A 23,009-nucleotide genomic window follows, 5' to 3' on the forward strand; every position below is an offset into this window, starting at 1 on the left:
ACGTTCTCTCTCTTCACGGCCTTCGTCCCCGCTTTATTTCAGTTCAGCCTTTCACTCTTGCTTCCTTCCAATGAGGACGGAGCTGCGGGAGAAAGGGCGCTATAGAGGATCGCTGTGGAGAGCTGCTGCTGTGCTTTGACATCTGAGCTCTGTGGAAAACGATCTCAATACAATTCTGAAAAACGCGACTCTCCGAACGCCAGCCGAACAAGTCTCCACAGCCGAAGCGCTGTGTCTCTTTTCAGCTGGCGATAAACCTTTCCTCGATCCTTTGCGGACTTGTAAAACTGTTCCTGATCAGAATAAAAAACGCTCACGCTAATACACAAGCACCCGTGTCTCGCCAAAGCTGACAAATAAACAGACGGACAAGCCGCACTGCACGTGTGAACAGGGGAATGAGCGAGCGAGCGGGGATAGGGCGCCTCCTGCGCTTAAAAGCTTACAGCATCTGGTATTCCCAGGCGGTCTCCCATCCAAGTACTAACCAGGCCCATCCCTGTTTAGCTTCCGAAATCAGACGAGATCAGGCGTGCTCAAGGGGGAGTGGCCATAAGCGAGAGCAAGGCTCGCTGGCACCCTTCTTATTGAGAGGACAGCTCCGTCACCTCTTTTACGACGCTGCTTTTTTTCCCTTGCGTTTTTCTCTTCTTCCCACGTTCTCTCTCTTCACTGCCTTCGTCCCCGCTCTATTTCACTTCAGCCTTTCACTCTTGCTTCCTTCCAATGAGGACGGAGCTGCGGGAGAAAGGGCGTTATAGAGGAACGCTGTGGAGAGCTGCTGCTGTGCTTTGACATCTGAGCTCTGTGGAAAACGATCTCAATACAATTCTGAAAAACGCGACTCTCCGAACGCCAGCCGAACAAGTCTCCACAGCCGAAGCGCTGTGTCTCTTTTCAGCTGGCGATAAACCTTTCCTCGATCCTTTGCGGACTTGTAAAACTGTTCCTGATCAGAATAAAAAACGCTCACGCTAATACACAAGCACCCGTGTCTCGCCAAAGCTGACAAATAAACAGACGGACAAGCCGCACTGCACGTGTGAACAGGGGAATGAGCGAGCGAGCGGGGATAGGGCGCCTCCTGCGCTTAAAAGCTTACAGCACCTGGTATTCCCAGGCGGTCTCCCATCCAAGTACTAACCAGGCCCATCCCTGTTTAGCTTCCGAGATCAGACGAGATCAGGCGTGCTCAAGGGGGTGTGGCCGTAAGCGAGAGCAAGGCTCGCTGGCACCTTTCTTATTGAGAGGACAGCTCCGTCACCTCTTTTACGACGCTGCTTTTTTCCCTTGCGTTTTTCTCTTCTTCCCACGTTCTCTCTCTTCACGGCCTTCGTCCCCGCTTTATTTCACTTCAGCCTTTCACTCTTGCTTCCTTCCAATGAGGACGGAGCTGCGGGAGAAAGGGCGCTATAGAGGATCGCTGTGGAGAGCTGCTGCTGTGCTTTGACATCTGAGCTCTGTGGAAAACGATCTCAATACAATTCTGAAAAACGCGACTCTCCGAACGCCAGCCGAACAAGTCTCCACAGCCGAAGCGCTGTGTCTCTTTTCAGCTGGCGATAAACCTTTCCTCGATCCTTTGCGGACTTGTAAAACTGTTCCTGATCAGAATAAAAAACGCTCACGCTAATACACAAGCACCCGTGTCTCGCCAAAGCTGACAAATAAACAGACGGACAAGCCGCACTGCACGTGTGAACAGGGGAATGAGCGAGCGAGCGGGGATAGGGCGCCTCCTGCGCTTAAAAGCTTACAGCACCTGGTATTCCCAGGCGGTCTCCCATCCAAGTACTAACCAGGCCCATCCCTGTTTAGCTTCCGAGATCAAACGAGATCAGGCGTGCTCAAGGGGGTGTGGCCGTAAGCGAGAGCAAGGCTCGCTGGCACCCTTCTTATTGAGAGGACAGCTCCGTCACCTCTTTTACGACGCTGCTTTTTTTCCCTTGCGTTTTTCTCTTCTTCCCACGTTCTCTCTCTTCACTGCCTTCGTCCCCGCTCTATTTCACTTCAGCCTTTCACTCTTGCTTCCTTCCAATGAGGACGGAGCTGCGGGAGAAAGGGCGCTATAGAGGATCGCTGTGGAGAGCTGCTGCTGTGCTTTGACATCTGAGCTCTGTGGAAAACGATCTCAATACATTTCTGAAAAACGCGACTCTCCGAACGCCAGCCGAACAAGTCTCCACAGCCGAAGCGCTGTGTCTCTTTTCAGCTGGCGATAAACCTTTCCTCGATTCTTTGCGGACTTGTTAAACTGTTCCTGATCAGAATAAAAAACGCTCACGCTAATACACAAGCACCCGTGTCTCGCCAAAGCTGACAAATAAACAGACGGACAAGCCGCACTGCACGTGTGAACAGGGGAATGAGCGAGCGAGCGGGGATAGGGCGCCTCCTGCGCTTAAAAGCTTACAGCACCTGGTATTCCCAGGCGGTCTCCCATCCAAGTACTAACCAGGCCCATCCCTGTTTAGCTTCCGAGATCAGACGAGATCAGGCGTGCTCAAGGGGGTGTGGCCGTAAGCGAGAGCAAGGCTCGCTGGCACCCTTCTTATTGAGAGGACAGCTCCGTCACCTCTTTTACGACGCTGCTTTTTTTCCCTTGCGTTTTTCTCTTCTTCCCACGTTCTCTCTCTTCACTGCCTTCGTCCCCGCTCTATTTCACTTCAGCCTTTCACTCTTGCTTCCTTCCAATGAGGACGGAGCTGCGGGAGAAAGGGCGTTATAGAGGATCGCTGTGGAGAGCTGCTGCTGTGCTTTGACATCTGAGCTCTGTGGAAAACGATCTCAATACAATTCTGAAAAACGCGACTCTCCGAACGCCAGCCGAACAAGTCTCCACAGCCGAAGCGCTGTGTCTCTTTTCAGCTGGCGATAAACCTTTCCTCGATCCTTTGCGGACTTGTAAAACTGTTCCTGATCAGAATAAAAAACGGTCACGCTAATACACAGGCACCCGTGTCTCGCCAAAGCTGACAAATAAACAGACGGACAAGCCGCACTGCACGTGTGAACAGGGGAATGAGCGAGCGAGCGGGGATAGGGCGCCTCCTGCGCTTAAAAGCTTACAGCACTTGGTATTCCCAGGCGGTCTCCCATCCAAGTACTAACCAGGCCCATCCCTGTTTAGCTTCCGAGATCAGACGAGATCAGGCGTGCTCAAGGGGGTGTGGCCGTAAGCGAGAGCAAGGCTCGCTGGCACCCTTCTTATTGAGAGGACAGCTCCGTCACCTCTTTTACGACGCTGCTTTTTTCCCTTGCGTTTTTCTCTTCTTCCCACGTTCTCTCTCTTCACGGCCTTCGTCCCCGCTTTATTTCACTTCAGCCTTTCACTCTTGCTTCCTTCCAATGAGGACGGAGCTGCGGGAGAAAGGGCGCTATAGAGGATCGCTGTGGAGAGCTGCTGCTGTGCTTTGACATCTGAGCTCTGTGGAAAACGATCTCAATACAATTCTGAAAAACGCGACTCTCCGAACGCCAGCCGAACAAGTCTCCACAGCCGAAGCGCTGTGTCTCTTTTCAGCTGGCGATAAACCTTTCCTCGATCCTTTGCGGAATTGTAAAACTGTTCCTGATCAGAATAAAAAACGCTCACGCTAATACACAAGCACCCGTGTCTCGCCAAAGCTGACAAATAAACAGACGGACAAGCCGCACTGCACGTGTGAACAGGGGAATGAGCGAGCGAGCGGGGATAGGGCGCCTCCTGCGCTTAAAAGCTTACAGCACCTGGTATTCCCAGGCGGTCTCCCATCCAAGTACTAACCAGGCCCATCCCTGTTTAGCTTCCGAGATCAGACGAGATCAGGCGTGCTCAATGGGGTGTGGCCGTAAGCGAGAGCAAAGCTCGCTGGCACCCTTCTTATTGAGAAGACAGCTCCGTCACCTCTTTTACGACGCTGCTTTTTTTCTCTTGCGTTTTTCTCTTCTTCCCACGTTCTCTCTCTTCACTGCCTTCGTCCCCGCTCTATTTCACTTCAGCCTTTCACTCTTGCTTCCTTCCAATGAGGACGGAGCTGCGGGAGAAAGGGCGCTATAGAGGATCGCTGTGGAGAGCTGCTGCTGTGCTTTGACATCTGAGCTCTGTGGAAAACGATCTCAATACATTTCTGAAAAACGCGACTCTCCGAACGCCAGCCGAACAAGTCTCCACAGCCGAAGCGCTGTGTCTCTTTTCAGCTGGCGATAAACCTTTCCTCGATTCTTTGCGGACTTGTTAAACTGTTCCTGATCAGAATAAAAAACGCTCACGCTAATACACAAGCACCCGTGTCTCGCCAAAGCTGACAAATAAACAGACGGACAAGCCGCACTGCACGTGTGAACAGGGGAATGAGCGAGCGAGCGGGGATAGGGCGCCTCCTGCGCTTAAAAGCTTACAGCACCTGGTATTCCCAGGCGGTCTCCCATCCAAGTACTAACCAGGCCCATCCCTGTTTAGCTTCCGAGATCAGACGAGATCAGGCGTGCTCAAGGGGGTGTGGCCGTAAGCGAGAGCAAGGCTCGCTGGCACCCTTCTTATTGAGAGGACAACTCCGTCACCTCTTTTACGACGCTGCTTTTTTTCCCTTGCGTTTTTCTCGTCTTCCCACGTTCTCTATCTTCACTGCCTTCGTCCCCGCTCTATTTCACTTCAGCCTTTCACTCTTGCTTCCTTCCAATGAGGACGGAGCTGCGGGAGATAGGGCGCTATAGAGGATCGCTGTGGAGAGCTGCTGCTGTGCTTTGACATCTGAGCTCTATGGAAAACGATCTCAATACAATTCTGAAAAACGCAACTCTCCGAACGCCAGCCGAACAAGTCTCCACAGCCGAAGCGCTGTGTCTCTTTTCAGCTGGCGATAAACCTTTCCTCGATCCTTTGCGGACTTGTTAAACTGTTCCTGATCAGAATAAAAAACGCTCACGCTAAAACACAAGCACCCGTGTCTCGCCAAAGCTGACAAATAAACAGACGGACAAGCCGCACTGCACGTGTGAACAGGGGAATGAGCCAGCGAGCGGGGATAGGGCGCCTCCTGCGCTTAAAAGCTTACAGCACCTGGTATTCCCAGGCGGTCTCCCATCCAAGTACTAACCAGGCCCATCCCTGTTTAGCTTCCGAGATCAGACGAGATCAGGTGTGCTCAAGGGGGTGTGGCCGTAAGCGAGAGCAAGGCTCGCTGGCACCCTTCTTATTGAGAGGACAGCTCCGTCACCTCTTTTACGACGCTCCTTTTTTCCCTTGCGTTTTTCTCTTCTTTCCACGTTCTCTCTCTTCACTGCCTTCGTCCCCGCTCTATTTCACTTCAGCCTTTCACTCTTGCTTCCTTCCAATGAGGACGGAGCTGCGGGAGAAAGGGCGCTATAGAGGATCGCTGTGGAGAGCTGCTGCTGTGCTTTGACATCTGAGCTCTGTGGAAAACGATCTCAATACAATTCTGAAAAACGCGACTCTCCGAACGCCAGCCGAACAAGTCTCCACAGCCGAAGCGCTGTGTCTCTTTTCAGCTGGCGATAAACCTTTCCTCGATCCTTTGCGGACTTGTAAAACTGTTCCTGATCAGAATAAAAAACGCTCACGCTAATACACAAGCACCCGTGTCTCGCCAAAGCTGACAAATAAACAGACGGACAAGCCGCACTGCACGTGTGAACAGGGGAATGAGCGAGCGAGCGGGGATAGGGCGCCTCCTGCGCTTGAAAGCTTACAGCACCTGGTATTCCCAGGCGGTCTCCCATCCAAGTACTAACCAGGCCCATCCCTGTTTAGCTTCCGAGATCAGACGAGATCAGGCGTGCTCAAGGGGGTGTGGCCGTAAGAGAGAGCAAGGCTCCCTGGCACCCTTCTTATTGAGAGGACAGCTCCGTCACCTCTTTTACGACGCTGCTCTTTTTCCCTTGCGTTTTTCTCTTCTTCCCACGTTCTCTCTCTTCACTGCCTTCGTCCCCGCTCTATTTCACTTCAGCCTTTCACTCTTGCTTCCTTCCAATGAGGACGGAGCTGCGGGAGAAAGGGCGCTATAGAGGATCGCTGTGGAGAGCTGCTGCTGTGTTTTGACATCTGAGCTCTGTGGAAAACGATCTCAATACAATTCTGAAAAACGCGACTCTCCGAACGCCAGCCGAACAAGTCTCCACAGCCGAAGCGCTGTGTCTCTTTTCAGCTGGCGATAAACCTTTCCTCGATTCTTTGCGGACTTGTTAAACTGTTCCTGATCAGAATAAAAAACGCTCACGCTAATACACAAGCACCCGTGTCTCGCCAAAGCTGACAAATAAACAGACGGACAAGCCGCACTGCACGTGTGAACAGGGGAATGAGCCAGCGAGCGGGGATAGGGCGCCTCCTGCGCTTAAAAGCTTACAGCACCTGGTATTCCCAGGCGGTCTCCCATCCAAGTACTAACCAGGCCCATCCCTGTTTAGCTTCCGAGATCAGACGAGATCAGGCGTGCTCAAGGGGGTGTGGCCGTAAGCGAGAGCAAGGCTCGCTGGCACCCTTCTTATTGAGAGGACAGCTCCGTCACCTCTTTTACGACGCTGCTTTTTTTCCCTTGCGTTTTTCTCTTCTTCCCACGTTCTCTCTCTTCACTGCCTTCGTCCCCGCTCTATTTCACTTCAGCCTTTCACTCTTGCTTCCTTCCAATGAGGACGGAGCTGCGGGAGAAAGGGCGTTATAGAGGATCGCTGTGGAGAGCTGCTGCTGTGCTTTGACATCTGAGCTCTGTGGAAAACGATCTCAATACAATTCTGAAAAACGCGACTCTCCGAACGCCAGCCGAACAAGTCTCCACAGCCGAAGCGCTGTGTCTCTTTTCAGCTGGCGATAAACCTTTCCTCGATCCTTTGCGGACTTGTAAAACTGTTCCTGATCAGAATAAAAAACGCTCACGCTAATACACAAGCACCCGTGTCTCGCCAAAGCTGACAAATAAACAGACGGACAAGCCGCACTGCACGTGTGAACAGGGGAATGAGCGAGCGAGCGGGGATAGGGCGCCTCCTGCGCTTAAAAGCTTACAGCACCTGGTATTCCCAGGCGGTCTCCCATCCAAGTACTAACCAGGCCCATCCCTGTTTAGCTTCCGAGATCAGACGAGATCAGGCGTGCTCAAGGGGGTGTGGCCGTAAGAGAGAGCAAGGCTCCCTGGCACCCTTCTTATTGAGAGGACAGCTCCGTCACCTCTTTTACGACGCTGCTCTTTTTCCCTTGCGTTTTTCTCTTCTTCCCACATTCTCTCTCTTCACTGCCTTCGTCCCCGCTCTATTTCACTTCAGCCTTTCACTCTTGCTTCCTTCCAATGAGGACGGAGCTGCGGGAGAAAGGGCGTTATAGAGGATCGCTGTGGAGAGCTGCTGCTGTGCTTTGACATCTGAGCTCTGTGGAAAACGATCTCAATACAATTCTGAAAAACGCGACTCTCCGAACGCCAGCCGAACAAGTCTCCACAGCCGAAGCGCTGTGTCTCTTTTCAGCTGGCGATAAACCTTTCCTCGATTCTTTGCGGACTTGTTAAACTGTTCCTGATCAGAATAAAAAACGCTCACGCTAATACACAAGCACCCGTGTCTCGCCAAAGCTGACAAATAAACAGACGGACAAGCCACACTGCACGTGTGAACAGGGGAATGAGCCAGCGAGCGGGGATAGGGCGCCTCCTGCGCTTAAAAGCTTACAGCACCCGGTATTCCCAGGCGGTCTCCCATCCAAGTACTAACCAGGCCCATCCCTGTTTAGCTTCCGAGATCAGACGAGATCAGGCGTGCTCAAGGGGGTGTGGCCGTAAGCGAGAGCAAGGCTCGCTGGCACCCTTCTTATTGAGAGGACAGCTCCGTCACCTCTTTTACGACGCTGCTTTTTTTCCCTTGCGTTTTTCTCTTCTTCCCACGTTCTCTATCTTCACTGCCTTCGTCCCCGCTCTATTTCACTTCAGCCTTTCACTCTTGCTTCCTTCCAATGAGGACGGAGCTGCGGGAGAAAGGGCGCTATAGAGGATCGCTGTGGAGAGCTGCTTCTGTGCTTTGACATCTGAGCTCTGTGGAAAACGATCTCAATACAATTCTGAAAAACGCGACTCTCCGAACGCCAGCCGAACAAGTCTCCACAGCCGAAGCGCTGTGTCTCTTTTCAGCTGGCGATAAACCTTTCCTCGATCCTTTGCGGACTTGTTAAACTGTTCCTGATCAGAATAAAAAACGCTCACGCTAATACACAAGCACCCGTGTCTCGCCAAAGCTGACAAATAAACAGACGGACAAGCCGCACTGCACGTGTGAACAGGGGAATGAGCGAGCGAGCGGGGATAGGACGCCTCCTGCGCTTAAAAGCTTACAGCACCTGGTATTCCCAGGCGGTCTCCCATCCAAGTACTAACCAGGCCCATCCCTGTTTAGCTTCCGAGATCAGACGAGATCAGGCGTGCTCAAGGGGGTGTGGCCGTAAGCGAGAGCAAGGCTCGCTGGCACCCTTCTTATTGAGAGGACAGCTCCGTCACCTCTTTTACGACGCTGCTTTTTTTCCCTTGCGTTTTTCTCTTCTTCCCACGTTCTCTCTCTTCACTGCCTTCGTCCCCGCTCTATTTCACTTCAGCCTTTCACTCTTGCTTCCTTCCAATGAGGACGGAGCTGCGGGAGAAAGGGCGTTATAGAGGATCGCTGTGGAGAGCTGCTGCTGTGCTTTGACATCTGAGCTCTGTGGAAAACGATCTCAATACAATTCTGAAAAACGCGACTCTCCGAACGCCAGCCGAACAAGTCTCCACAGCCGAAGCGCTGTGTCTCTTTTCAGCTGGCGATAAACCTTTCCTCGATCCTTTGCGGACTTGTAAAACTGTTCCTGATCAGAATAAAAAACGCTCACGCTAATACACAAGCACCCGTGTCTCGCCAAAGCTGACAAATAAACAGACGGACAAGCCGCACTGCACGTGTGAACAGGGGAATGAGCGAGCGAGCGGGGATAGGGCGCCTCCTGCGCTTAAAAGCTTACAGCACCTGGTATTCCCAGGCGGTCTCCCATCCAAGTACTAACCAGGCCCATCCCTGTTTAGCTTCCGAGATCAGACGAGATCAGGCGTGCTCAAGGGGGTGTGGCCGTAAGAAAGAGCAAGGCTCCCTGGCACCCTTCTTATTGAGAGGACAGCTCCGTCACCTCTTTTACGACGCTGCTCTTTTTCCCTTGCGTTTTTCTCTTCTTCCCACGTTCTCTCTCTTCACTGCCTTCGTCCCCGCTCTATTTCACTTCAGCCTTTCACTCTTGCTTCCTTCCAATGAGGACGGAGCTGCGGGAGAAAGGGCGCTATAGAGGATCGCTGTGGAGAGCTGCTGCTGTGCTTTGACATCTGAGCTCTGTGGAAAACGATCTCAATACAATTCTGAAAAACGCGACTCCCCGAACGCCAGCCGAACAAGTCTTTAAGTGGAAATCTAATAAGTAAATTGATTCTTAAAATGTAGAGAGCTTTGCAAAGAAATATATTGGGGCTTTTAGATAATATATTTCAAGGATGTAATTGCTGTGCTACAGTACGTGCAGAATTTTAGAAAACAGTGCGTCAACAAAGTACACTGTTTAGGTTACTTTAGAAGACAATGTACGAAAACAATATATGCTGTCTGGGTCGTTAGAATTAGCTGAAAGTAACTGATAAGCTTTGAATAACATATCTAGTGCTTCTTCTTTCGCTTTTTGATGTAATCTGTTTTCTCTTAGGGAAAGTGGAAGTTTTAGAATGGACAAAGCGCTGAGCTTTTTTACAGCGCAACGTCTTATGAAAACCCTGTACTGCTTGTAACAAATTGAGTCTCTGGTTGCTCCCAATATTGAAATAAAGACCTTACTCAGGTGAGAACTCTCTCTTGTGGCTTCCTTGATAGTTATATTTCCATGACACCGGTTTTAATGTCTGTAGATTGTATCTTATTTTTATTTTTTGTTTTGTTTCATGTTCATATTATGTGTTTTCACCCAGTTGACTCCAGTTAATAACAGTTCACCCAGTTAATACCCACTTTTTATTCGCGAAAAACGGGTGATCTTTCTATCTCGTGATCAGCTTAGTATCTTTCTGTAAGTTTTTTTCTTCTTAATTAAACGTTTAAAATACATGAATTTCATAAAGACAACACACGTTTCGAACAGAAAAAAATCATATTCTGTTCTCTTCCTGGTATGTATAACAGATCAGCAGGTCTTATTTTCCCAATTCCTTTTTTCCACTGTATTTATCATAATGGCTAGCCAATGTCCTCTCTTAGCTAGGTTATGTTACTTGTGGATGTGCTTCTGCATTGCGTAGAAGCACATGTATCCATAGAAAGTGTATTATACTACTATTTGAGCTACAGTACATAAAAATAATTATATCGTTATTAATTTCTTTAGGTACGTGATTCCATATTATATTCCCTATTAATCAAATTCTAAAAGTATGCTTTTGTTTACTCCGATAACGAGCACATTCACAGAAAATGTGAATATCTTATGACTTTTCACAAAGTATATAAAGTTAAGATGGTCAGAAGGAGCATGTAAAAACGTTTCCGAAACCTGGTAAAATCTTACTACATGTAAGACTTTGATGCTTAAAATGTTTAGGAAGAAAGTGGAATACTGGTGTGTATTTTTTCTTTAAACTACCAATACCAGCCATATACAGTTTACACTATATGTTTATGTTCCTAAATTAATATAGTTTATGGTGGTGTATCGTGGTTGTAGAGGTTTGATGGGTTTACTGAGACAATTATTAATTGTAGCAGTAATTACGAGGTTGTTCGTTGTGGCTTTTAGAAAATCAATCGTCAGAACAACTAACAACGCACACACACGGGTTCAATACACGAGATACATTTATTCATATAAATTGTGCACCAAACATATACTAGTCTGCCTGGATACGAGCGGCAGACCTTACTGTGAGGGTTATCAATATACAAGGTATATAATCTCGAAGAGATGCCAACACAAAGAGATACACAACAGAGAATATATGTCAATATATATCGTTCGGTTACCAAATCGCTAATCAGTGTTATTACCCACTGTTACTCTAAACTCGGAAGTAAATACATTACTCATGAATTAAATTGATAACAACTTGTGTTGAGGTACAATTGAATTCTCGAGACACAATGTAGAACATGGGGTTTACTTATCCACTGTGTATGGATTTGGAATCTCCCGGCACGAACACCAAGTCACTCTTTTGCCTGGGAAGAAGCTGGTTCGTTCCTGGTCCAGCGCTGCTTCTGAATAAGCTATTCAGGTTGTCGATGAGGGTCCAACTGTAGGCTGCCGTTGATCAAGCGGATCATTCACGTTGGTAGAATTCTGAGTACGTATGGGATCCTCGGCCTCGCGCTTAGAACAAAGTCCAAGTCCCTTTGCAGACAACAGCAGTTGTCACGTGATTGTCTCTGAGGATGCGCGAAAATGGCCAAGGAGAGCCCCGATCTGAGCTTGCGCTCCCTTTTTGACCAAGACATAGATGTGTGCTGATTGGTTGAGAGTTTGGCGGGCATTAGAGACCCACGTGGTATTACCACGCCCTGCCAGTCCCTGATTGGTTGGTCAAGGTGAGATATGAGTCACTTACTCTTGACACTTAGGAATGCAGTCCAGATGTCCATTCGGCACTCCCTAGACAGATAGGCACCAATGGATGACCATTGATCATGATAGCCAGGCTAAGCTAAGTGCATCCCCATCTGGGAGCTGTCCATTATCAAAAGAAAACATCTTAAATCAACCTGCATGAATACTTTCTCTGTGGCTGCACCACAAAGATGGAGGGTGAGATGGGGCCTCATTTAGGACAGAATACCACGGCCTAATTCTGTCTTATTAACAAGCATTGCCGCTACAACGGCATCTCTCCTGTCAAACTTCCTCCTGACATGTTTGACAGGATCTGGGCCGTGGTGAACAGTGGGAAAGACGCCCTGTGGAGAGTGAGGAACATGGGGCTGTTCAAAGGCATCGAGGTCCCAGTCAAGGCAGCAGGTAGCCTGGCCCTGTTCATCACCCGAGAGAACTATTACCTCAGAGATCTGTGGAGAGAAGGGAGGGAGGAAGCAGAAAATCTGTGGGAAATTGAGAGCATAGGTCAATATCTCAAGAAACTGTGAAAAACATTATCATGTTTAAGTAAAGAATGTGATTTGCACCAGAAAAAAATAAATTGTTGCTATATAACTGGTACCGTGTCAAAATGTAATGAGATGGGATTATATATACTGTTTTAAGTATGTATATTAATGTAAAGCTTTCTAATTTGTGATGTCCTGTATTTTTTTGTGAAAAGAAAATAAAGTTCTTAAAAAATCGATTCACCCAGGGCGAGGCTCGGCCATTGCACTCCGGCTGTGCTGACCCCTGCGAATTCCCCAAATGTGGGAATCTCGACTGCATAATTTCTGGTAGTGGGGGACTGCGTTCGCGCTCTCTCCTGATGTGCTTGGTCAAATATCAGATACGGGAGAGTTAGGACACCATGAGCTGCGATAGGATCCCAGTTCGAAAGGAGTCGATGCCACTGCTGGTTCCCGGTTTCTTTTAGTTAGAGGTCCGGAGAAGCATTTCAAGCTGGTTACACTACTCCTTCCGGACATTCATTCCCTTTTCAAAGTCAGTCGTTTTGCTGTTGTCTGCATTATTTAGGCTGATTATCGAGGTTAGCCTTTATTTGGTCATGGGGGCCTCGGTACTGTATGCTAATTCTCAAGACAGTTTCACCCGTTTTCTGATTGCTAGGTTCTGTACCAGTGCAGACATGTCAAACAGTGAATAGCTGTACCTCTATTGTATCCGTGCTCAATGAATGAAATCAGTATTAAATGAATATATGTATAGTTATACGAAAAACAAGTGGTTTATTGACTCATCTTCATTTGCAGATTTAGAGGCAGCTTCGATATTCGGGGGAGGCATAAAACATGGTGCTGATCTTTGGAAAGCAGGAGGCAAAACTGACACGTTCTCATACAAGGAGCTGAAACCAGGCCACCTGGGTGAAGATCAGGTATCGTAACCGCTAGACCATATGGGAGCATACAGCCATGTTGTGCGTGCGTCATGTAAGCAAACTGTAATTGCTGCCTTCATGACCTGCTTGATGGAGAAAACACACAAGAGAGTTGGCACTCAGAGTGTCGAAGGGTTGATGTATACTAGGGCTCAGTTGAAATGCAGCGTCAGGACTTTTCCGACTAGTGTCACACAAAGAGAGTACATCCTTTCCTACTGGCTGTGTATGTCTCGGTAACTCGCTGTGATCGTATAGTGCTCAGAATTTGTGTTGTGGCCGCAACAACCCCGGTTCGAATCCACATACTGGCAGAATAGGAGGAGTACTGCCTGACTGGATCGTTGATGAACGACAGAGGCCACTCCGACCTCTTCTTGGTTTTCTTCAATGACTTACTAAGGATCTTCTTCACATTCGCCCATGCAGGGGAAGCCAGTTACACCAAAGCAAACGCAGGAAAGTGCATTTCAAGCAGAGACCAGGAGGGACTTGTTTACACCGAGAGTGGTCGGAGAATGGAACAATGCGCCCAGCCCTGTTGCTGGAGCCGATTCTTGATGAGATCTTGGGCTCACTAAGAGGCCCCCGCTGGATGCTAATCTTTCTGTTGTTCTTGCAGGTCCTGCGCTGCTTTTGAGCCGACAGAGCTCGTCCTGGTCTGTCGGCACAGCCCAATTGCAAATGATCGGCTCCACGTACAGAAGGAACGTGCGTTTGGTACAAGAGTGCATGAAGGCACCGGAAACACATTGGGAACAAATGACCGGTCGTTCAAGACCTCTGTGAAGTACAGGAGCGTGCAAAACGAGGCTGCTTCCACCCGGTCTCAAACCGGGGACCTTTCGCGTGTTAGGCGAACGTGATAGCCGCTACACTATGGAAACCTGCAGGGACCGCTGCTGGTGTCTTGCTTGCATTTCGGGCTGAGAAAGGGACGCGTCACTTTAGGCAGGGTGCGCTGGAGAGAGGAACAAAGGGCGCGATGAAACAAAATACCAAAACCCGGGATCAAACCAGGGACCTTTAGATCTTCAGTCTAACGCTCTCCCAACTGAGCTATTTTGGCGGTGCGCAGAGCCCACAGCCACCTGCTCCAGCCTTCCTGTGTTGCGGCATGAGCGCACCAAGAGTAGCGGGAGAGTGTTGCAGGAACGTCACTCTGAAGGAAAGCCACCCAGGTGCGCCCTCTGAGCTCTGTCCAGCGCATCTTCCTAGCATGGACTCCTGCCTGCGAAGGGCAGGAAACAATTAGCAAGAACAGAACGACACCCCATGGGTGTCTCATGACCACACCTTAGGTTGTGACACGTGCAGGTGTGAGGGGTTGCCGGGCTACTTTGGAGCAGAGCTTGGGCGGAGGGGGGGCGGGAAAGCACACAAAGAGGTGACACCTCAAGGTCTGCACGATCACAGCTCTCCGCTGCCCCAGGCTTCCGCTCGATAAGCTACTGGACACACCCGCCCCTCCTCACACAGACCGTGGAAAAGCCCCCGAGTGTGAGGCCTCTCTCTTCCTCCCAGGAGCTCTTGGACACGACGCACAGACAGGGCGCGGGGAGCCGCCGCCTGCAAACACGGCTCCAGGCAGGAATCCACTCCGCAGGAACCGCAGAGCAGAGGAGATGGGGGCAGCTTAGCTCCTGTGCAGAGACCTGAGCTGTTGTTGCTGCGGACGCTGTCTTTTCTGCACTCGGGGTAGGAGTGAATGTTGAGTTGCCCTTAGAAATGAAGCAGAGCACTTCAACGGCACGGTTGTGTGTGTGTGTGTGCGCCCTGGTGATTCTGGGAGACAGATCGAACCTGGGCTGTGGTTTAAATGCTATTGGTTTGTGAACAGAATACCCTTATCCCAGTGCATTGTGCCACATTAAATAAACGCACGAGAAAAAGAGATTCAGAACGCAAAGCTGTGTCAGTGTTCTGTGTAAAAAATCGGTTTGAACATCACAGGAGCTGTTTTTAATAAGCTGCTGAGTAAAGAATATTGTAGCATTTACAGGTTCTTTTCAGAACAAAGGACGAGTGGAGACGCGATTAACAAACAAGCGCTTTGTTATTAATACTCACACTTTGTTATGAACACTACCATTAAAACTACCAGTTGTACTCTCACTAATGTTAAAATGAATACACTAGTAGTAGTATTAGTTGCTGCCCGTGACGTCACATACACTCTCTGTGACGAATGCGAGACACCTAGACACATACAGTGACGTGCCGGCTGTTGCCGTGGTTACCATACTTATGATTTATAAACACTGGAAAAATGTATTTAAACTGTTACTTACATACATTTATCAACTTGGAATATAATTTTCTAGCTCTAGGATAGAGTTACCTAAATAATAATATGAATAATCATTGTTTAATTTCGGATTGAACATTATTAACACTAAACGCACTATGGTAATTGATCGATACAGTCTTTATTGACTGTTTTCTAGATATTTAAACAGGGTCAAGAAAAGAATCAGTACTCACCAATCAGTGAAGTTAATCGATTATTCTATGGTCCTTCAGCTGAATAAATTGGTTGTCGATACATAAGTGATCAATAATTCTCCTCCGTTCCCTCCGCGCATCTCCCGCGGTCTCGCTCTCTGATCCCAGCACTCTGGCTGGTGTCTGTGACGTCACAGCGCTCTTTCTGACAAAGCAGAGCTGGAGGAGACTCCTGTCCGGAGCCCGGGGGGCTTTTCTTACAGATATAAAATCTCCCCCCCCCAAAAAAACACACCGGACTGTGAAGAGAAGCGAATCATCACAGTTGGAGAAGGAGAGCGACAAACCTAGGAATAAAATTCATTAAACAGAAAAAAAAGTTTACATCGCAGATTATTGCGTTACAAAGCGTACCCATGTGGAGCAGTAGAGGACAAGCACGAGTCCCTGAAATAAGCGCTTTTAAGAGTTTTACACAAATCTTCAGAGTAAAGAAGCCAGGAGGATCAGACTCCTGATCCTGGAGGTTAAAATGTGTATCCTGGTTTTATTTCCACCCAGCTCTCAGTTCCATTAGTGGTCTGATGATTTAAATTAACTGTATAACTGTTACCAGACTTAATCTAAATTGTAAATTTATAAGACTGGCTACTAATAATAAATATACTGATCAAAGTGTCAATACTGGTGTTTATAAAATAAATACTGTAGCATTTGCAGGTTCTTTTCAGAACAAAGGACGAGTGAAGACGCGATTAAAAAACAAGCATTAACACAAAACCAAACACAGGATATACACACACATGAGGAGACTGAGGGAACAAGTACACATAGTTAGGGTGGTAATTACCTAACAACACACTATACTTTTACAAGACTACACAGGGCACTAGAACTACTAGGACATTATTTACACAGGTAGGGTCAGCCGCTGGTCATCGTGCTGACCCTCAAACTCTCCCCGGCTACCACTCCCAGCATGCCCAGCGGTACTACGAGCGCCTAGGGGCACTTTCTCCTCACCACCAGGCGAGGGCATTACACTGCCCCCACCTGAAGCATCTGGCGTCTGGCGTCTGGCGTCTGGCGTCTCGCCGACGTCGAACACCCCCCTCAGGCTGTACTCGTACTGGGCTAACTGCTGTGGAACCCTGCGCCGCAGTGACGGCTGGCGACCCACGGACGCCCCACTATCGTCCGGCTCCAGCACCGGCTGCTCCTGTAGAGCCTCCCCACACGGCTCCTCCTCCCGGGCCCGGTAGGGGGCCAGGCGGTCTCGGTGCAGGACCACCACTCTCCCCCGTGTTCGCAACCGGACACGGTAGCAGACTTCACCCACCACCCCGAGTACCTCAGCGGGACCCTCCCATGACGGCGCCAGCTTAGGGCTGAGGCCTTTGCAGCGGCGCGGGTTGTACACCCAAACCGAGTCCCCGGGCTGGAAGGCAGGCCCCCTGCAGCGCAGGTCGTAGTGCCGCTTCTGCCGGACCCCCGCCTGTGTCAGGTGGGTCCGTGCAAAGCTGTGCACCTGCTGCATCCGCTGCCGCAGGTCCCACTCGTAGTCCGGTCCAGCCGGCGGTGCCGACCCGTCTCCGGGCGGCGGGCCGAAGACCAGGTCCACCAGGGTTCGCATTTCCCGGCCCAGCATGAGCGAGGCCGGGGTGCACCCGGTGGATTCCTGGACCGCGGTCCTGTACGCCCAGAGCGCAAGGGGGAGGTGGCAGTCCCAGTCCCGTTGGTGCCGGGACACCAGGGTGGCCAGCTGGGTGGCGAGCGTCCGATTAAACCGCTCCACCAACCCGTCGCTCTGGGGATGCAGCGGTGTGGTCCGCGTCTTAGTGATCCCCAGGCGCTGGCACACTCTGGCGAAGACCTCGAAGTTACGCCCCTGGTCACTGTGTAACTCCTCCGGCACCCCCAGCCTGGCAAATATCCCCTCCAGCAGTGCATCGGCCACCGTGGGGGCACTCTGGTCCGGGAGGGCGTAGGCCTCCGGCCACTTCGTAAAATAATCCATGGCCACCAAGACGTAGCGGTTCCCAGCCTCGGTGCGCGGAAACGGGCCCAAAACGTCCACCCCCACCCGCTCCATAGGAGCCCCCACCTGGTGTTGTTGGAGGGGGGCCCGAGAGTGCTCGGGGGGACCCTTCTGCGCCACGCACACCGCACACGTTTGGCAGTACCTCTGCACGTCCCAGTGGCAAAGACCCCAATAAAAATGGCCTCGGAGACGCTGCAGGGTTTTCTTACCGCCGAAGTGCCCCATGCCCGGCTGGCCGTGCACCGCCCCGCGGAGCGACCGAGGCACCACCAGCTGCCACCGTACCTCACCACTGGAGGGTACCCACCACCCCCGGTGCAGCACCCCATCCTTTACCTCCAAGGCCTCCCACAGGGCGCAGAGGGCCTTGACGGACTTTGGGTGCGGGGCGAGCTCCTCTCGCGTAGGCCGCACTCCAGCTGCCCTCCAGCGGAGCACCGGCCCCACGTCAGGATCAGCTGCCTGACGCTGCGCCAGGTCTGGCAGGCCCACCCCCAGCGGCCCCTCCCGGGCCGTGGCCGCGGTGCCCACCCCCGCCACGGTGCGGACAGCCACCTCACGCTGCTCCCGCCGGGCGCAGTGATGGCAGTCCGCGGCCTCGCAGGGGCGCCGCGAGAGAGCGTCGGCATTGAGATGGCGAGACCCCGCACGGTGCACGACAGTGAAGTCGTACTCCTGCAGGATCTCTATCCATCGCGCCATCTGCCCCTCCGGCTCCTTTTAGTGGAGCAGCCAGGTGAGGGACGCATGGTCGGTCCTCAGCCGGAACCGGGTCCCGAACAGGTACGGCCTGAAGTGGTGGACCACCGCCATCACCGCCAGCAGCTCGCGACGGGTCACGCAGTAGTTCCGTTCAGCCCTAGTCAAAGCCCGACTATAGTAGGCCACTACGCGCTCCCCATCCGGCCCCTCCTGCGCCAACACCACGCCCACCCCCGAGTCACTCGCGTCGGTATCGAGAACATATGGCAACCGCGGGTCGGGGTAGGCCAGCACGGGGGCCCCCACCAGAGCTTCACGCAACCGGCCGAAGGCAGTCTCACAGCCCGAGTCCCAGTCGAAACGGCGGCCCTTGTCGGTGAGGGGTTGAGCCTCAGGCCAGCACGGCGGATGCAGTCCAGCACCGCCTGGAGGTTCGTCAAGGCCTGGTCGAAGCCCCGGGCATGAACCAGCAGATCGTCCAGATACAGCACACACTGGTTCCGCGGGACAGATGCCAGCACCCTCTCCATCAGCCTCTCGAACGTCGCCGGGGCATTGCACAGGCCAAAAGGAATGACAGTAAACTGCCAGAGGCCCTGGCCGATAGAAAAGGCTGTCTTCGGGCGAGCATCGGGAGCAAGCGGTACATGCCAGTAGCCGCAGCGGAGGTCCAGGGAGCTGAACCAGGTCGACCCGGTGATGTAGTCTAGGGCGTCATCTATCCTCGGCAGGGGGTAGGAATCTTTCCGGGTGACCTCGTTCAGCTTGCGGTAGTTGACGCAGAACCTCCACGAGCAGTCTTTTTTTTTTACCAGTACAGCTGGCGCCGACCACGGGCTCGCGGAGGGCTCAATCACCCCCGCTGCGGCCATCTCCCGGATCTTTTCCTCGGCGGCGGTCCGCTTGGCGTGAACCATGCGTCCCGGTGGGATGCGGATGGGCCGAGCGTCGCCGGTGTTGATCTCGTGTTGGACCAGGGCAGTGCGGGTGCAGTCCTCATCTATCGCCGCAAAGAGATCCTCATTCTGGGCGAGTAGCGCCTGGAGCCGCTGCCGCTGGTCCTGATCGAGGCCCTCGCAGCTCTGCTGGTAGATCCTCAACGGCGCGCCTCGCTTCCATGCAACGCTCGGCTCCCGCCGCCGCCGCCTTGTCTGGCCCCCCGGCTGACTCGGGAGCAGGATCCAGCACGCTCGCTCCCCGGCTCACAGGCCTGGTCTGCCCCGGCGACTGCCGCCGCCGCCGCCGCCACTGCCTCTTTTTCTCCCAGCTCCGGCAAGCCCGCGTCCCTCGGCCTTCGCCGGGCCTGCCCTCCACCAGGTGAAGTTGCTCCCCCTGCCACACCAACTCCTGCCGGCTCAAGTCCAAACTGGCCCCCACTCGCTGCAGTACGTCCAGCCCCAGAATGCAGTCCTCCTGGATGGGTGCAAGGTAGCAGGGGTGGCACACCGTCGCTGCACCTAGACGGAAGGCAAGCACCCGTTTCCCCCGGACTGCGGCGAGCTGTCCCGTCACGGTCCTTAGCCGCAGGCCGGAGGCCTCCCATCCTGGGGGGTTGGTGCCCTCGGTGTCGGGGAGGACGCCCGGCCGGAGTAAGGTTACCGATGAACCGGCGTCGAGTAGGGCCAGGCAGGGTTGGTCCTCGATTCGGCAGTGGAGGTACAGGCCCCGGCTACAGCCGACTCGCCCCACGGTGACGTGAGGGGCGCCGGTCTTAATAGCGCTCTCCGGAGCGGGGGGTGAGGTGTTCGAGTGGCGGCCTTCCACACGCTGAGTCGCCCCGTTCCCGTTTCCCGACGCCGATCGAGGAGTGCGAGGTTCGGGTGCCCGGCAGAACCGGGCTCAGAGTTCCCTCTTCCTGCAGCGGTCGCAAAGCAGCGTGTGGGGCTGTTCCGCAGGGGTCGCTGCAAGGTCTGGCTCCTCTTCCCCCTCGCTGGACTCCTCCGTCGCCGCCTCGGTCAGCCAGCAGTGTCTGCTGGCGCTTCCAGCCACCCTGAACACGGCCTCAGCCAAGGCCTGCTCCAGCGATGCACTTGGTGCCGCAGCTCCTCGGGTGAGAGGGCCTTGAGAAAGGCCTGGAGAGCCATCTCCCCCTGCGCCTCCCGGGGAAAAGTTGGGTATCCTCGGCGGGCGAGGAACGCGACATCAGCGGCAACCGGGCCCAGTCGCTCTCCTGGTCGGCGCCGCCGCAGGGCCAGCCTCTCCCGCATCAAGTCCGGCGCCTCCTCCACACCGAAACGCAGCTGGAGAGCCGCCGCCAGCGCCGTGTATTCGCCTCTGTCCTCCTCCGGGACGTCCAGGAGCACCTGGCAGGCCACTCCTTCCATCTCTGCCCGGCACCAGCCATTCGTCCAGGTCGCGAGCTGGAACTGCGCCTTGTAGGTTTCCCAAGGCGCTTCCCCGTCGTAGCGACCGGGTTGCACCCGCACTGATGGGTGTGGGAATCGCTGGTCAGCTCCAGCAGGGAGGGTATCTTCTCTTTGGGGCATCCACTGGGCGGGAGTAGCGGGCAGTCGCCCCAATTCTACCGGCAGGACCACTACTGGATAGCCCTGGTAAGGGCTGTGGCCACCTGTCACACCCAGGAGTTGCTCAGGCTCCCTATGTGCGCTGCCGATGGGTTCTGTCTCTTTTAGAGTCAGACAGCACTTGACAGAATCAGCTAATGTATGCCAAGATTTGTCCATCCTGCCCGCTTCTGACACCAATGTAGCATTTAGAGGTTCTTCTCAGAACAAAGGACCAGTGGAGACGCGATTAACAAACCAAGCAATAGCTTTATTCTTTAACAACCACAATACCAAACACAGGATATACATGCACATGAGGAGACTGACAGAACACGTACACATCTTTAGGGTGGTAATTACTTAACAACACGCTATACACTTATAAGACTACACAGGGCACTAGAACTACTAGGACATTATTTACACAGGTAGGGTCAGCCGCTGGAAAGCAGGGATAATAAGGAAATGGGTGGCACCCAAGCACATGTTAAAGAAAAAAAACTTGGCTTCTTAAAAGTGATTATGATAGCCACAGGACAGAAGAGACAGTGCACTGTGGTCCAATAATGACTGTGTTGAAACAGCCAGAGTGTGCTGCATGCCATGGAGATGGAAAAGGTAGCTCATCCTAGTCAATCGCAAGGTTGTGTAGGACTGCACATGACCTGATGATGATGGTGCTGCCTCTTGATGGACTGGTATACAAACCAAATGACAGCCAAGCAAAGCGTTAGTTGTTTTACAATTCCGAAAGATTGTTCAAAGTGGCTTCTTGCATTTTTATGACTCCTGTTATAGTGCTTCTCTTGTAATGTTGTAGGATTGTGCACAGGTGTCAGAAGATATAGTCATAAAGAATAACCACAGGCAAAACAACATGCCAGCTTGCTCTTCCCTACTTTGAAAGGAAGATATTGGAACTGATTAAAGAACTTAATTTGAAATGTAAGCTCCTACTAACACAGGAGAGAGAGTTCTGAAAAGTAAGCACAAGGCACACCATGGATAAATAAATGTATTAATTTAAAAAAAGAAATACTGAGAAGGTCAGAGGAACAATAATTGTTGTATTTATTTGCTCAGGTAGTTTTATAAGTTTAACTTTCAGTAAAGTTCTGTTAAAAATAAAACTGGTCATTAGTTGGCGTCTTTTGTAACGATTTAGCAATAGTGACATGTCGGCTTGTTCGACTGGAGTGTTAAACAAAAATAATACAGTAGCGTCCTGTCTCAAGTGTACAGCTGCAGTTCTCGTTTGTTTCGTGACTAATTGCAATTGCATTAGTCTGTGTAAAAAAAGACTTCTGCAGCTCCAGTGGTGCAATCGAACTCATGCTGAGATTGAGTTCAAGCCTCACCTGGAGCAGTGTGGCCTATATCTTCAACTATTTAAACTAACTGACCAGTTTAGGTCCTGTTAAGTATTTGCTGGAGATCAGGTCTAAATTAACATCAAAGGAACAAGTAAAGGTTTGTTCCTTGTCAGACCTGAAGAAGGCTCCAAAGCTCAAACGTTGTTTGCTTCTCTTTTCTGCATGGAATAAAATTTTACTTGTTCCTATGCAGTCCACACATGCTGACACAGCTCCCTACTTAAATTACCATCAGCAATGGACCTCCAGCAGACCTATACACAAATATATGAGAGAGGTCTACTGAAATGAGAGGAGCATGATGGAGTACCGAAGACTTGAAAAAGCACTCACTTTTCTGTGTTTTTGTTGTTACCAAGATTTGTTTTTAATGTTCTTTTTCTCTTTGTTTTGAAGTTGTTCTGTTTTTTTTTTCTTTTTTGTAGTTGTTAGACTACTACAGGGATTTACCTAGTCTATTAAGACTTCTTTTATCAAAACATATTTTATTAATAAAAGTGTGATTTTTTAATAATCAACTTTAATGTTATCTTTATTAGTAGCTGTATTACAGGTAATGCATGCACAGCCTTTATTATGCTATAGTGAATTTTCAGGTATCCCATGGAGGGAAGAGAACTGAAATTAAGGAAATACTTATTTAAAGGGGTATAAGTCTTAAAAGTGTTCTGTCACATCTGGGTGTTAATTGAATAGATTTGTTGTATTATTTCATATGATTTGACTCTACACTTGTGTTTCTCAGGAGACAGCAGTAATATTGGGGATTTGCAGGTACAGATAATAAATTATACTATACAAGTGTAGAGGTTTGATGGGTTTACTGAGACAATTATTAATTGTAGCAGTAATCACGAGGTTGTTCATTGTGGCTTTTAGAAAATCAATCGTCAGAACAACTAACAACGCACACACACGGGTTCAATACACGAGA

The 23,009-nt window shown here is 51.1% G+C and overlaps 16 non-coding genes and 1 pseudogene across 16 annotated transcripts; 1 reads left to right on the forward strand and 16 right to left on the reverse strand.

The window, feature by feature from the left end:
• Positions 1–439: 439 nt before the first annotated feature.
• Positions 440–558, reverse strand: LOC138218653 (5S ribosomal RNA; annotated as a pseudogene).
• Positions 559–1,095: 537 nt separating this feature from the next.
• Positions 1,096–1,214, reverse strand: LOC138244377 (5S ribosomal RNA). Its single transcript, XR_011192990.1, has one exon. It is a non-coding gene; the product is annotated as a 5S ribosomal RNA (ribosomal RNA).
• Positions 1,215–1,750: 536 nt separating this feature from the next.
• Positions 1,751–1,869, reverse strand: LOC138244919 (5S ribosomal RNA). The gene has a single exon (XR_011193534.1). It is a non-coding gene; the product is annotated as a 5S ribosomal RNA (ribosomal RNA).
• Positions 1,870–2,406: 537 nt separating this feature from the next.
• LOC138244378 (5S ribosomal RNA) lies at positions 2,407–2,525 on the reverse strand. The gene has a single exon (XR_011192991.1). It is a non-coding gene; the product is annotated as a 5S ribosomal RNA (ribosomal RNA).
• Positions 2,526–3,062: 537 nt separating this feature from the next.
• Positions 3,063–3,181, reverse strand: LOC138217030 (5S ribosomal RNA). The gene has a single exon (XR_011180743.1). It is a non-coding gene; the product is annotated as a 5S ribosomal RNA (ribosomal RNA).
• A 536-nt stretch (positions 3,182–3,717) lies between these two features.
• On the reverse strand, positions 3,718–3,836 carry LOC138216833 (5S ribosomal RNA). Its single transcript, XR_011180545.1, has one exon. It is a non-coding gene; the product is annotated as a 5S ribosomal RNA (ribosomal RNA).
• Positions 3,837–4,373: 537 nt separating this feature from the next.
• LOC138244379 (5S ribosomal RNA) lies at positions 4,374–4,492 on the reverse strand. Its single transcript, XR_011192992.1, has one exon. It is a non-coding gene; the product is annotated as a 5S ribosomal RNA (ribosomal RNA).
• A 537-nt stretch (positions 4,493–5,029) lies between these two features.
• Positions 5,030–5,148, reverse strand: LOC138245168 (5S ribosomal RNA). The gene has a single exon (XR_011193782.1). It is a non-coding gene; the product is annotated as a 5S ribosomal RNA (ribosomal RNA).
• A 536-nt stretch (positions 5,149–5,684) lies between these two features.
• LOC138216168 (5S ribosomal RNA) lies at positions 5,685–5,803 on the reverse strand. Its single transcript, XR_011179880.1, has one exon. It is a non-coding gene; the product is annotated as a 5S ribosomal RNA (ribosomal RNA).
• Positions 5,804–6,340: 537 nt separating this feature from the next.
• Positions 6,341–6,459, reverse strand: LOC138244380 (5S ribosomal RNA). The gene has a single exon (XR_011192993.1). It is a non-coding gene; the product is annotated as a 5S ribosomal RNA (ribosomal RNA).
• A 537-nt stretch (positions 6,460–6,996) lies between these two features.
• Positions 6,997–7,115, reverse strand: LOC138216169 (5S ribosomal RNA). Its single transcript, XR_011179881.1, has one exon. It is a non-coding gene; the product is annotated as a 5S ribosomal RNA (ribosomal RNA).
• A 537-nt stretch (positions 7,116–7,652) lies between these two features.
• Positions 7,653–7,771, reverse strand: LOC138244939 (5S ribosomal RNA). The gene has a single exon (XR_011193556.1). It is a non-coding gene; the product is annotated as a 5S ribosomal RNA (ribosomal RNA).
• Positions 7,772–8,308: 537 nt separating this feature from the next.
• LOC138244381 (5S ribosomal RNA) lies at positions 8,309–8,427 on the reverse strand. Its single transcript, XR_011192994.1, has one exon. It is a non-coding gene; the product is annotated as a 5S ribosomal RNA (ribosomal RNA).
• A 537-nt stretch (positions 8,428–8,964) lies between these two features.
• LOC138216170 (5S ribosomal RNA) lies at positions 8,965–9,083 on the reverse strand. Its single transcript, XR_011179882.1, has one exon. It is a non-coding gene; the product is annotated as a 5S ribosomal RNA (ribosomal RNA).
• Positions 9,084–12,269: 3,186 nt separating this feature from the next.
• Positions 12,270–12,434, forward strand: LOC138243622 (U1 spliceosomal RNA). The gene has a single exon (XR_011192277.1). It is a non-coding gene; the product is annotated as a U1 spliceosomal RNA (small nuclear RNA).
• A 1,387-nt stretch (positions 12,435–13,821) lies between these two features.
• trnav-aac (transfer RNA valine (anticodon AAC)) lies at positions 13,822–13,894 on the reverse strand. Its single transcript has one exon. It is a non-coding gene; the product is annotated as a tRNA-Val (tRNA).
• A 109-nt stretch (positions 13,895–14,003) lies between these two features.
• Positions 14,004–14,076, reverse strand: trnaf-gaa (transfer RNA phenylalanine (anticodon GAA)). Its single transcript has one exon. It is a non-coding gene; the product is annotated as a tRNA-Phe (tRNA).
• Between the last annotated feature and the right edge of the window lie 8,933 nt (positions 14,077–23,009).

The sequence above is a fragment of the Lepisosteus oculatus genome, chromosome 14 (assembly GCF_040954835.1).
Source record: "Lepisosteus oculatus isolate fLepOcu1 chromosome 14, fLepOcu1.hap2, whole genome shotgun sequence".
Taxonomy (NCBI): domain Eukaryota; kingdom Metazoa; phylum Chordata; class Actinopteri; order Semionotiformes; family Lepisosteidae; genus Lepisosteus; species Lepisosteus oculatus.